Source organism: Pinus tabuliformis, chromosome 3_1, assembly GCF_031772625.1.
Source record: "Pinus tabuliformis cultivar Carrire ecotype Pingquan chromosome 3_1, CPIR1, whole genome shotgun sequence".
NCBI classification, from domain to species: Eukaryota; Viridiplantae; Streptophyta; class Pinopsida; order Pinales; family Pinaceae; genus Pinus; species Pinus tabuliformis.
The window spans coordinates 650,520,043-650,535,237 of record NC_142301.1 but is presented as its reverse complement, the minus strand read 5'-3'; positions in this window follow the sequence as shown (position 1 = coordinate 650,535,237).

Genomic DNA, 15,195 nt, shown 5'->3' with positions numbered 1-15,195 from the left:
GATATCCCCCCGATACATGAAACTTATCCGGACATTTATCCGGTACCTCCTCTGAGCAGTCTAGTCATTTTCTTTGATTGGAATCAACTAGAAACCTCGCCTTCCATCTAATGTACCATTCTGAATCATAGTACAAGTTTACAAAATGATCGTGTCTGGCACAATCATAGATGAAGGGGCTTTGGTGAGTATCCTTTCCTCAACTGCTTCGAAAGCGCTTGGTTCGCCATCGCTTTTGCTTGAAAAACAAAATTTACCAGGCTTCAACAAAGGAACCAGTCAACCATTAGGGATCCTTCCAAAGTTATCAATAACTTTGAGAAAGAAAACCGTTTATTTGAATGTGATGGTAGTCCAAGGTCCACTAGATTACAATCTACTCCTTGGACGTGATTATATATATAGCATGGAAGCCATTATTTCCACATTCTTTCGAGTGATGTGTTTTCCACATGAAGGCAGACTGGTGCAACTTGTCGACCAGCTTTCATTTCCTGGTTCAAACACAGCTATAAATCAACCATCATCCCTAAATGGTCTCTTCACATCAAAAATGTCTCTTCCATCTTCATCCCATCCACCTAATTATCGTGAGTAGTTCAGTGAGTGTGATGAAGATTAGGGGCATGCACCCTAGTCTGCTTCGGCAGGTGAACCCAGAGGAAAAGAGAGATTTTCTTGAAAGGTCATAATACTTGGACTGAATAACATTCCCGTATAGGTTATGTCATCAGTCTGACGTGATTACTTCCTTTGCACGATTGTGAAGCTCATAGCATTCACCTTCATACGTTATGTGATTATGGCTCACAGAAATCACCTTCGTCCATTCCGATGGGCAAAGCAAAAGGAAGAGTTTTTGTCAGTTGACAGAAACAATCTTGCCCAACCACAGGAACTTCCATTTGGTAACCTAGAAACTCTCCTTTTACTGAAAGACCTGGGGCCATGCAAACCTTTGCATGAAAGTGAAAAATGACCTTTGATTTTCTTAGTTTGTAGGTTCTTAACCCTTTAACCTCATAGCTCGGTCCTTTCTAGCTTACGTAAAAAGGTCATGAGCACATGTTATAGTAGTGATCAAGCTCATTAAAAAATAAATCTACCAAGAGACATTATCAAAAGACTGGTAAGAGCAATGTTCCCGCAAGGTTCAAGCTCGTTAAAAAATCAACTTGCACTGAGCACATGTTGGCACAATGTTCAAGCTCATTAAAAAATAAACCCGCTTTTGGTAAATAACATTTGCGATCGCTTCGTTGTTTGCCCTTCTTGAACTTTGGTTGCGTTCCTTCCATCACCTCCATTTCATTTGGCCAACCATATGCTTCCACTTGATTGTTTACCCTTTTGAGGAACATCTACGATGAGTGATTCTGATTGCCACCCTCTTCACACTACCATGTTTTGAGAAGTTCCAAAAATACTTGGAACCAGCTACTACCCAGAAATGTCACTCGTTCCTAAAAAACGAGCCTCTTTAAACTCTTTTTTAGACTCGTTAAATATAAAAAGATTGTCCAGCTATTAGCCTTCCCAGCTCGTTAAAGTAAGGGGAACGCTATCCCTCTCATATATTTTAATATTTTTGGACTTGAGGTATTATTAAACAAAAAGATCGAGTGCTTTTCTTTGTCAATTCATTAAAACTATCGAAAAGTCATCCCTTTCGTATTATTTTACACTTTTCCGGACTTAAGGGATTATGCCACGAAAAAAGATTGTTGGAGTCTCCTTTTCGTCCATTTTCAAACTCTCTAAACATGAAAAGGACCGAGTTATCTTTGTCGTTAAACTCGTTAAAACAATAGCGACAAACTCGTCCACCCAGATAAGAACAAGTCTCACTGACGCTAGGCTCACTAAACACAAAGCAACAGGTTTGCCTGAAGCGAAAATTATAGACCAAGCATATGTTATCCTCCTCAAGCTTGTCAAAAATAAAGAGGTACTAGTTAGTAATGGCTGAGGAAAAGTGGGAAGAAAACTTGAAGAACTCTATTGGTAGCAAGTCGCTCTTGAACATGGCACTTTCACTCCATCACCGTGATTGAGTTGGGTTGGTTTTCCGTTCACTGTCACCATTGGTCCGTCGTGCCATCCATGGGGTTAATACTACCAGTCCATATCAATGTCACCAATATGTTGAAGAGAAGTCCTTCAGAGAATTCACCATCAGCAAATGCCTCATCCACTGCATTACATCCACACTTCATTTTTCATGACCGCCATTCCTGAAACTCATATCATCAGATTGTTTTCACCTCCACAAAAATCATTTGCTCCGTTTTGCATCATAGATGTGGGATATATCAAGGCCCTCCTATGATAGGTCACTTCTTGTTAACATTAGCTCATTATCCAAGAAGTTGACTTAGAAACAACCCTTTCAGTACTTTGACGCTTGCATGCCTCAATGGTAAGTTTCTCACTTCTAGCGACAGGTTTACATCAATGACCTTCGACCGAAAGACTTTGCGTGGTGTTCGATGTCGACTCATGTATTCACACCATGTGAATTGTACTGTAGTATCTTGAGGGTCATCATTATTGGTGACTCCTCTTGCATCTGCTAATAGCTTACATCATAGGCTGGTAATCAGGTGATGTCTTTCCATGTTCGACTTCAGAACATCTTTTCACATGGATCGACTTGTACATCGGGTGAAGATTGCATGAGTTTTGAAGACCCCGGATCTAGTTTCAACCATCCAGGCTATGATATATTCAGGAAAATAAATACATCGATTGTAAAAAAAAGCTGCACAGATGGTCATCTAAGCCAGGGAAGATGACTCTTCATGCGAAGAATCGAATGTTTGCAACAGCAGACGATTGTCTGTCCTATGTACATGAAAATGAATTTACAAAACTAAGCATGGGAATGCCCACCTCAGATAGATCATGAAAATAATATGATGATGATGTATTGTATTGTATCTTATACAAGTCACCTTCCAGTTCAAATACCTCAGATCCTCATGAATAAAGCATTTCACCCGACATCAAAGATTTATGACCTCATGCTTTAGGGGGCAGTTGTTATAGACATATTTGGGCACTGCAACCCCAAACGCATATGTCCATAAACTAAGGGCTCCTTACAGGATCATGTTCAACTGTTTACATCATTTCCCAAAAGTTCCCCCTGAAAAACTACTCAGAACTGGCCAAAACTGGACCATACAGACTGCTTCATGGGCAAGGTGCGATGCATACTGACTACCTAACTGGCTAGGTGCAATGCATACTCAAATGGCCTTTTTTCGGGTGTGATGAGCGAGAATAGACAAATGGTAGAGATAGTTTGCAAGGTGGATGATCATGGAATCTTCCAGAAACTTCTCCTGTGACACTTGCCTCTCTGAATTCGCCCAGGGATGAGTATGAGATCATGAAATCTCCAAGTGGAACCAGGAACTATCAGTGGAATGAAACTAATCAAAAACCCAGAGCTGACTCACACCCTTTCAAGACATCTATAAATGGATCCCTCATCTGAGAGATTGGGAGGCTGGAATTTTGTATTTTGTAAGGAAGTGCTATTGGTTTGTTGGTGAGAAGAGACATTGCATTATTGGGTGATTTGCTTGTTCATGAGGTGAAGAGGCTTCTACAACTGGGAGGATGATGCTGGATCAGACAGCTCAGTTGTAATCCTCTCTTACATTACTATTAATAAAGTTCTTTGATTTTTCCTCCATATGATCTTGTATTTGTGAATCTTATTGTTTATGAATGCAATTGTATGGTCAATGTGTTTCTGATTCCACATTGTTTATGATGTTTTAGATAGAGATGATTTGATAGTTTGTTGTTACTTTGACTCTACAGGTACTCTTTGAAGTAGGACAAGTAGGAGAGAAGTGGAAAATTCTATCAAGGAAAGGAGAAATCAAGCTAGGATCAAAGCGGAAGATCCAGGTTAGTCCTCTTTTCTTTTCTTCCATCTATCATAATTAAAGGAATTCTTGAAAAGCTTTCATTGTTTGTTTCTAAGATCGCTACCCATCTTAGTGGGACTAGTAGTTCGAATCAACGCTAGTTTTCCCTGAAACAATGGTCCATAGAGGTGTTGAGGCAGTAGTAGCTTCCATCCAATAGGAGTTGGAGATTTTGTGGAGGTTTTAGCCTCTTGTAGGTAGGAGCCTACGTACTGGTATGATTTTGTGCTAGTACAAGATGTAATGAATATTTTATTTATAATAAGAAAGAGGATAGATATGAAAACAACAGTGGTTTTCTTTGACAATGGGTTTCCACCTAAAAATCTGGTGTCCCTATATGTTGTTGTGTTGATGTGCTTTGCATTCTTATGGTTTACATGCATTTAAAATTATTTCTACTCATGGTTTGTTGAATATGCTATGATTTATAACACAATTTTTTGCTAAAGAAATAATGATTCAATATAAATTTGAAAATGAAAGCATAAACTAAGTAAATTTGAATTGGGAATTCAGCCCCCCACCTCTCCCCCCCACCCAATTATTTCTACCAATTGGTATCAGAGCACGTTTCTCCAGTAAGGCTTAACCGCTTGAGAGTAGATCATCGACAATGAGAAGGAATCATAAGAAGAAGGCTACACAAAGGAACAGGTCAAGTTAGGAAAACAATGACACTGATGTACTCAATGCCGTGGCAATATTTGCATTCATAGATCAAGGAAAATCAATAGTAGAACAGGTCAAGTCAGAAAGTATGGATAATAAATGTATGCTTGTTCTTGATGATGCTAATTATAAGTATTTGAAAGAAAAGATAAAGTTTAGCATAGTGGCCCTCATATATAATGTTTGACATTTAGTTTGTAATGGTTATACTAAAACTTCACCATCAGGACAAGATCCTCAGAAGGATAGGTAGGCATTAAATGAAATCTTTTGGAACATGCCTAATTCAGTAATAGAGAAGGTTATGCATTATGGAACTGCAAAGGAGGTATGTGATAATCTATAGGAAATCTATGAAGGAGAATGAAAACAAGTAACAAAGGAAGTTCATTCATTAGGTAAACTGAAAGGTAAGATTGTTTTTAAAACATTAAATGAATCTAAAGGAAATTGTGGTCTATGAGAAGATGATGATGATCAAGAAACATCCTTCATTATATCAAATGGAGTTACTAATTCATAAGAAGATAGGTTAGAGGAAGTATTTAAGCTTAGAAGAAATCTTCTTTCTGCTTTGAATAAGATTAACAATCTTGAGAATAAGTTGCAGGAATGTAAAAATAGGGATCATGATGGATCAATGAATATTGTTGTAGTAATAGAACAAATTAAAGAAAGGAAATAATGTTTTGAAGGACTTGAAGTTGAGATCATTTCTTTAAGATTGGATCTTGAAAATGTTGACATGTCCAATGTTTGTTGTGCCAACAAAGGGGAACCAACCCAATTGCAGACCCCAATTAGATCCTCTTTCATTTGGAGTGGCTAGTTCCAACGGGTAAAGGATCCCATAAACTGTTATAGGTGTTGAAAGATTGCTTCTTGGAGGAAGACTTCAATTAAATCGACAAAAGAAATAGTTAACCTATATGTATCAAGTCCTATCTACATTGATTCTACCTACTTATGCTAGTTTTAACTAATCTAATCTATCCCACAGGAGCATAATAAAAGAGATTAAACATCATATATAGATTACAAGTCCAAATGAATCAATTACTGAATTCACTGATGAAGAAGACTGTATTTAAGCTTGATTTCAATCTAATTATTCATACAAGAATACACATTCCTGTTCCTACAAATAAAAATTGCAACTGATGTTTAATATAGCTTCGAATTAGAGGCCTCCCATGAGTTAACCATGATAATGAATTACATTCGAATAACCAAGACTAGTCATAAGCTGTCTGTTATCACTATGCACAAAAACAAAACATATATATCCTCATGCCAGTCACAACATAATGATTCCAAACATGAAACAAAAAGGAAAATGAATCTGAAAAAAGGCTTCTTCTTGACTGAAACAGTGTTCTTTATTAGCATAATAAAATCGACCCCTCTTCTGCCAAAAAAAATTCCTTCACCCATATCTAGAGGTAATACTTATGCTGTAGGAATGCTGACCTTCTGGCTCCCATGACCTTCCACCTTCCTGTTATTTTCAATATACAGATTAAAATATATAAACATATAATGGTCAATGAAGCTGTTGACACGTCGAGGCGACATTTGCGGGTGCATTTTATTTCTTGGGGGAAATGAATGGATGTCGATGGAAAGAAGAATGACTACAAGCCATCTCTTCACACCTATATCGACTAAACATTAATCCCTATTATTTCCTGAAGGCAAATGTAGACAGTGTGCTCATTTTTCAACATCTAGGTTGCTTTAAGGTGTATCCGGAGGTAATAATAACTTGATTCGATGTGTTCACACATTTCTTCGATAGATTGCGAGGTAGAGTGTTGTGTGGTTGTTTCCGTCCATCGAGCCTTATCAAACTTGCACAGATCCAATAAATGAAGGTGTTTTTCTAGGATCCATAGAACATTGTACATATGAAGCAAATATCTGAGCGCGTACCTCATTTTCTTGGAAAGGTATTTCAGGATGTAAGATCCTTTTGCAAGTCAACAGTTGCAATTGAAAGCTCTGTTACAAGAGTGGAAGGGGTGGAGGGAGGATAAGCAACAAGCAATCATTGTAGTCTATTGCGTAGCTCGCCACTGTGCATGCCTTCCCTGTTGCTTGTCATAAATTCCTCTGTTTTGGCTAGGTCTCACTTGCATCTTTTCCCTGCAGCCATTCCTGATGCTTATGCATCAGCTCGTTGACCTCGCTTTTCTTCTCTTGGTCCTTGCCTACATAAATAATTAACATTAGCTATGATTATGAGAGATATGATAGAAAAGCCTAAAACAAACCTTACCTTCATAAAAACTTTCATAAAGAGACAAACTCTGCAATTGGGGGTTATATGAGTCCTTCTGGATCTAAATCTCAAGAGGGCACGATGATTTTTTGGGGGCTAATGATTAAAAATGGATTGAAACCATAATTAATAAACCATTGAACCATTCAGCTTTGAGGACATAATTCCATTTGAAAACTCCAATTATCATTCAGAGAAATGAAAGATCACACTTCTTAAGGGACCCTTTCAAATTTTCCCCCAGAGTAGGTTTTAATAGGGTAGTGGTTGTGGCCACAACAAACTCTGAAAGTGTTGTTCCCTGGAGGGAACGACAGTTGTTCCCTTTAGGGAACAACAGTTGTTCCCTGGAGGGAACAACAGTTGTTCCCTTTAGGGAACAACAGTTGTTCCCTTTAGGGAACAACAATTGTTCCCTTTAGGGAACAACAATTGTTCCCTTTAGGGAACAACAACTATTCCCTGGAGGGAACAACTAAAAACATGGCAAAAAGGTGTTGTTCCCTTTAGGGAACAATAGCTGCTCCCTGGTGTTATAGACATATTTGGGCACTGCAACCCCAATCACATATGTCCATAAACCAAGGGCTTCTAGGTCCCTAAAAGTGTTGTTTCATACCCTAAAGGAGCAAGGTCAGCTGATTACATCATCTCCCAGAAGTTCTCCATGAAAAACTACTCAGAACTGGTCAAAGCAGGACCATACAGACTGCCTAGTGCTAAGGGTACGATGCATCTCACCTGCCACATGCAAAAAGTGTGATGCATACTGAAAATCCCTTGTGTAGGGTGCGTTGAGTGAGAGTAGACAAATGGCACATGCAGTTTTCTAGGAGGAAACCCAGAGAATCTTCTAGAAACTACTCATTTGACACTTGCCTCTCTGAGTTCACCCAGGGATGAGTAAGAGATCTAAAATCTCCATGTGGAACTAGGAACTATCAGAGAGATGACACTAATCAAAATCCCAGAAGCTAACTCATCCCCCTGTAAATATCTATAAATGGATCCCTCATCCAAGAGATCCAGAGGTTGGAATTTGGTAATTTGCAAAGAGGTGTTGCTAGTTTCTCTTTGAAGACATTGTTGGGTGATCTTGCTTTGTGTGAGGTGAAGAGGGCTTTCAAGCTGGGAGGATGGCGCTGGGTCAGACAAAGTGTTTGTAATCCTCTCTTCTACTAGTTTTACTAATAAAGCTATTTGATTTTTCCTCCATATTCTTGTGTATCTTTGAATATTGTGTTGGTATATGCATTTGTATGGTCAATATATATCTGATCCTACATTGTATACAGTGAAAGATATCTATGCTTTGATGGTATTATGCTGCTGTGAATCTACAGGTGCTCTTTGAAGTGGGACAAGTAAGGAAGCAGTGGCGAGATCCTGTCAAAGGGGAAAGGAAACAAGCAAGGAGCCAAGTGAAAGACAGAGGTTGGTACTCTCTGCTTCTTTCCCATCTCTCCCTCATAAAGGAAAAACAAGTAACTTTAATCTGTTTGTTTCTAAGATAGCTACCCATCTTAATGGGACTAGCAGCTTTGAATAGAAACTAGATTTCTTGATAACAAAATGGCGACTCCGCTGGGGAGTGATTAGTTTGATTGCTTGTCTCTATTGGTTTGATTCATAAAACACAGACGGACCCTGAAGTCAAGCCAGCTAGCCTTCGAACTGCATTTTCTATGCAAGTGCAAAGTAGATCAATGCTGCTTCAGTCAATCTCCAGGTTTGTTTATGAACTGAACAATTAACTTGCAAACATCCTAAGTTCCCTAGAGGTAGCTTGAGTAGCCTCATTAGATCAGCCCCTATACTTTGTAGTTACTGACTATCATTTTCTCGACCTAAATCCATGAATTAAACTGCAAATTGTGACCAAAAATCAAGTTAAAGTCTCGTCCCTAGACCATCGCACCTTGTCTTCTTGGAAATTTGGATGCATCGCACCTCCCGTGTGCAGTAGGTGGGATGCATCCATGTTTCCCTGTGTTACAGGTGTGATGATCAGACAAGGCTAAATCTGCCTCCAGATTTTGGTTTTTTCTTCACTCTCTTTAGCTTTATTTAGGAGTTTTATTGTATGTGATTAGTAGACCATTGTTGAAACCCCCTTTCTTTACATCATCCAACCTCCATTGTACAAAGAATTGTGAATTTTTTGATGTATTTTGTGCCATTTACAGTTCTCTTTTACGAAGAAGTAGCTTAATCGAACTGTAGTCTTTTGATTTGGAAGTGTTGCAAGTGTTGTTTTCAGTAAAGGAAAAGAATCCTATTATTCTTGATAGAAAATTATACTGTTACTCTTGTATTTGATCTGAATTAGTAGCCTTTCAAGTGTCGAAAGCAGTTTTCTATTCAAAATCATAGAGTGTCATCTTGTCTCCTTTTCATTTTTTGAAAAGAAAAGCATTAGTACTATCGCTTTGAAAGAAGGAATAGTTCATATTTGTGGTTAGCATTCTTTTTGTCATTCACACATTAAGAAAGCGGAAAGCAAATACATGCATGTGCATTTGCATTTAGACTGCTTGTTGATTGTGATTTAGGACACTGCATCTAGTGTGTGCTCTCTGCTCTATGTTGAAAGGATTTCATTTCTCTTTCCTTAGTAGCTAGGATTTTCATTGCAAAAAGAAGATTAAACGACTGTTTATCATCTTAGATTGCATTTTAGGAATTGTATATCTACATCACACGGTGAACCTGAAAGGCAAATTTCTTAAGAAAGATCAACTGTAAAATAAATTCATTGAACATAAAAATGCTTTGGAACCTAACGCACAACATCTATAAGTCTAGGCTAGAGACGTATTCTGGGGTCGTAAAACCTGGTAACTGTCACTTTCATCGTAGATTGGGTGATTCCTCCTCTTTGAGACAAAAAGTGCTAGTACGGACTTGTGCTCCCGCGTACCAGCGAGTATATATTGGGAGACCACAATAGGCTATATGATTTATCCTTAGGAAGTCGTGTTTGCCGCCCTATTGATCGCAATGCACTGAACACAACATTCGGGAAGATTGACTGCCATATCGTAAAAAGTATTCTGCAGTTTTTTGATTGGTTTTGTAATCCCTCTGTCTAGATTTCCAGAGTAGTCTCTTTCATTCCTTTTTAGTCTCCTTAAAGGAAAAGGTCCATCTGAGCACTTGTCACTTCAGGCTCATTAAAAATCGAAGGCGACTAGAGTCATCTTTAGCTTTTTCTCGACTCTTAAAAAGTGAAAACATAAGTTATGTCAAAGCGTCTAAAATTCATTTAATACAGAATAAAATTTTACCCTATTATTCTGAGTTGATCAAATAATCCACAATCGTGGAAGAAAGTCAATCAAAACCCTATCATTCATGGAGACTGACGAGTCAACCGTCTTTGACTTTGGAAACCAAACCATTCCGAGTCAAGCGAACTCGTTTAACTGGGTCAAAGTCTCTTGGTTTGTTTGAAACTTGTGTTTCAACATCCTCTGAGACTCTAGTTACCCCAACCATTTCTGGTATCCCTGCCTCTACAGAAGAAGTTCCGCAGTTACAAGAGGACATTAGAAATGATCTTAGTGTAACAGTAAACACTTCTATTCTTGAACCATCTCCATCCAGGGTTGATTTGGAAGGTGTTACCCCTCCAACATCTGTCGCTGTAGAATCTATACCTTCTTTGGCACCAGAAATATTTTACGGACCTGACAATCTGCCTCTTCCACCTGGATTGATTTCTATAGAAGAGATTACGAAGGATCTTCCATCCAGTACTCCATCGCATTTTCCAACTGGGATCCACCTATATCCTTCTACGTCATAAGTTAATACCCCTTCATCGCAAGTTCATGTAGAAGCACTGGGAAGTCTTTTGGATAGACTCAATATGTCTAGACACCCATCAACATCTAGGACTGTCTCATCCGATATAGCGGTAGCAGAACCTCCTGCCACCACTCCGATGATGTTCACTGGTATACCATCTGTCCCAACTAGCTCTCAACCGCTAGAAGGAGTCTACCTAGGGACTATTTTGACAGTATGGTCTGTTCCCATTTGTTCATCCAGAATAGTATCTGGAATCTCTTATGTTGAATCTCAACAAATTGATCCTTCACAACAATATTAATTTAGGTAGTCTGGTATCCAAAATCCAATCATTCCCTTGATTACTGGATTGCCACCATATGGAGGGCACTACACCCTTCCATTGTTCCCTCCAGGATAACAACCATATGAGAGTTCACAACCGAATTCAGGTCAAATTGGAATCACATCTAGCAGTTGGTGCCAATACTACCTCAACAACCAAGAGTTGTATACTCAATGCAACCAAGTCTACCTATGTTAAATATCTCCACTACACTAGCTATTGTGACAGTGTTGCAAGTACAAGCATTGCCTGTTGTATGCCAAACTCAAGTTTCTCAGGTCGTTGTACAATAGCCTCTTGTCTCCGTGACACAACCGTAATCGCCAGCTAGTGGCTCCTTAACTAGAGTGACTCAGGATCAAATGGGTACTATTACCCCTCATCTTGGTCAAATTTCTAGTATTGGGCAACAAAAAATGGTTTCACAACCATGGTTGGTGCAACATCAACAACCGCAATTCCAAAAAGCTTACCAAGGCCCTGAGTAGCAAAACTTTGCAGGTAATGGGTAGCCATATATTCAAAACGGTTATCACCAATCGTCTCAAATTGGTTATGTCCAACCACCTTATCAAAGTTATCAGCATCAAATACATTATGCTGGTAAGCAAATACCCACACTCAGGAAATCCCATCTTATCCTGGGTATGCTTCGCCAAACCTGAATCAACAGTTGCCCTTCATCGCAACTCTAGAGTTACTAGATCTAAATTGGCTAACAAACGATCCAATCCCTTATGCCCCTTGCTGGCCGGCGATTCCTCATAAACTTCCGTCAGATATTCCTAAATTTAATGGAAATCTGGGTGAAGACCCATCAAATCACGTGATGACCTTTCATTTTTGGTGTTCATCCAACACTCTCAATGATGATTCGATTCGGCTTCGCCTTTTTCAGCGAATGTTAACTGGTTCGGCAGCAAAATGGTACATTGAATTGCCTAGAGCTTCATTTGATAACTTCAGCGCCCTTGCCACAACCTTTTTAACCCATTTTCAATTACCAATAAGGTATGAAACAGGAACAAAGCTTCTTACCAATTTCAAGCAAACGACAGCCACTCACATATCCGATCATATTCATGAATGGTGACGTCGTCGTAGAATGGTAAAAAAATATGTCCCTAATCAACTACTAGCTGAATGGTTTATTAAGTATTTGTTACCTTCTATAATAGAAGATGTGGCGAGGGGAGGGGTTGTCACTGAAGAGCAGGTGATTGCTCGTGCGCAATATCTAGACTTGATCTATACTTAGTCTGGCACGCTCTATGACAAAATCAATGATACTCCAAGACCAGAATTTTCTGTTCCTCCTCCTCCTAAATCAAACAAAGACTCTCATGTTGGTGATGGTGTGATAGGTACGATGAGAATGAACTTGATAAAGGCTACATCTAAGAAAGCCCATAAGATTTCTGATCAAAATGCAAATGAAGAAATTCTAGCCTCAAAGGTTAATGTCGCATCAACTGACAAAGGCAAAGAACCAAAGCAACCAGGAGGCAAGAAGAAAGGGAAGAGAGAGAAGAAAAAATAGAATGATTCGTCTCCTGAAAAATCTTTTGCAAACCCTTCTGGGCAAAAGAAACCTACTCAGTCGTGCCTCATATGCGATGAGGATCATTGGATGAGAGACTATCCATATAAAGCTGAAGTTAAGAAATTCTTTAAGAATTCAAAAACCTCAGCAATATTGACTGATCCATTTCCAAACCCAGGAACCAATCTAGTTGCTAGTGACAATGCTTCCCCATCCCAAGTCCTTATGCTATCCATTTCAAAATGGAAAAATGATTCTTTGATATCAACAAGGAATAAAGATTACGGGAATCCACAGCTGTCAAACAACAAGGCTACTGATCAACCTAGTAGTTCGACAATAACTTTGACTGAAGTTGTGCCACCCATCATTCCTGAGCTAATGATAAAGCCGCCAAAGGGAGTTGTACACAAATCGAAATTTAATCCTCGTGCCAGAGCGGCACATAATTATAATATAATAGAGGACCTGGCCCAATCACCGTCTTCTATGTCGACAGTTGAGGTACTACAAAATTTCCCCTCCCAAAAGCAAGCTTTATTATAAGCAATAGTTGGGATTGACCCAGAAAATTCCAATCTTGTGGCCTTTAATCATAAAGGATATGACCCGCAATTAATAGCTCAACTCACTTTCCTCATTCAAGTGAAAGCCCTCAACAAAACTCTTCATTGAACAATTATTGATGAGGGCGCATCTACATGTATTATGTCAATGAGTTGCTGGAAAACTTTAGGCTCACCACCCTTGTCACGATTGTCGACAACATTAAAAGCATTTGATGGATGAACATACACTCCATACGGGATTTTAAGTAATTTTCAAGTTGAACTGGGGGGAGAAACAATAGAAATTGATGTGGAAGTTATCGATGGAAACCTCGATTACAACATCCTACTGGGAAGGCCCTAGATTTATGCTATGGCTGCCGTTGTGTCGACATACTTCAGGAAGATTTCATTTCCCTACCAAGGGGGAATTATGGTCATTGACCAATAGACATTCCTCCCCAATAGTTCACAAGTTACTGGAAGCATCCTGATGATCCACGGAAGCCCTCAGTCGCTTCAAAATATCAGAGTAGGCCTACTAAAAGACCCTACATTGATGGGTACTTTTGCCCTACCGCCTCCAAACGACTTGGCGGAAGTTGCAACAGTGGGAACCTGAAATATGGTATCTTCCATTCAGAAGATGTCCAAAAATGATATTAGCATGGATCGTCACCAGGTGTTGCCTCCAAGCCCAATAAAAATATTGTAGCAGTCAATGTTCTCGGCATGGGAGGCAAACCCCAATGAATGCTCATCAAGCGTTTGGGTAGATAGGTGTAAGGAGTATGGTACCTCTTCAGATCCTTGGTCGCATGTACATTCTATAGACGAAGGAATTGTTTAGTCAATGAACATACAGGGGGCACCATGGGAAGATTACCACCATCGTTCCCATCTTCCAGATTACAACAAAGATTACTCTGGCACCCTTAATCATCCATCAGTTTTTGATTCTCTATCAAATACTGTAAACACAGTGGATTTCGAGCAAAATTTGTCCAATATTGAAGAAACTATCGCCATAAATATCTCGAGTAAACCGGATGTTGTAGAAAATATTCATTTTGGCAAATCTTGTTCTTCTTCAAAACTTGAAATATATTACGCTCTCTTTCGCGAGTTCAGAGATATCTTTGCATGGTCATATGAAGAAATGCCAAGCATTGACTTGAGCATAGTTGAACACGAAATTAAGATGCATCCAGATGTCAAACCAGTAAGACAACGGCTTCAGCAGGTGCACCCAAGGAAAGTCGCTACCATCAAGGTAGAATTTGAAAAACTTCTTCATGCTGGTTTCATTTACCCAATTCCTCTAACTGATTGGGTATCAAACATTGTTTCTGTGATGAAAAAGAAAGGAACAATTAGAGTGTGCGTCGATTACAGGGATGTAAACCAGGCTTGTCCGAAGGACAACTACCCTACACCCTTCATCAACCAGATAATTAATGAATGCGCCGGATGCGAAATCTTTTCGTTTATGGATGGATTTTCTAGGTATAATCAGATAAATATCCACCCACAGGACCAGTCAAAGACTGCATTTATATGTCCGTGGGGCACATTCATGTACTGTAAGCTACCTTTTGGTTTAAAGAATGCAGGGGAAACTTTTCAAAGGGCAATGAATTGCGCCTTCCATGACATCAATAACATCGTTCAACCATACCTTGACGATCTTCCAGCTCACTCGCAAAAGTGGACCGATCATTTGCAGCATTTGAGAGCAATATTTCTATGTTGCCAACACTACAAAATAAGACTCAATCCACACAAGTGTGTGTTTTGCGTCGGTTCTGGTCATTTACCTGGCTTTGTAGTTTCTAAAGACAGAATTCATCTCGACCCATGTAAGGTTCAGGCAATCATAGATTTTCCTCCACCTTCAAATTTTCTTCAGATTCAGAAACTCCAAGGGAAAGCGAACTTTCTGAGGAGGTTCATTCCAAATTATGATGAACTTGCTAAAGGTTATACGCATCTTTGGAAAAAAGAAGTACCCTTCAACTGGGATCAGGCCGCGCAAGATTCCTTTGATGCTCTAAAGGAATCCCTAATTA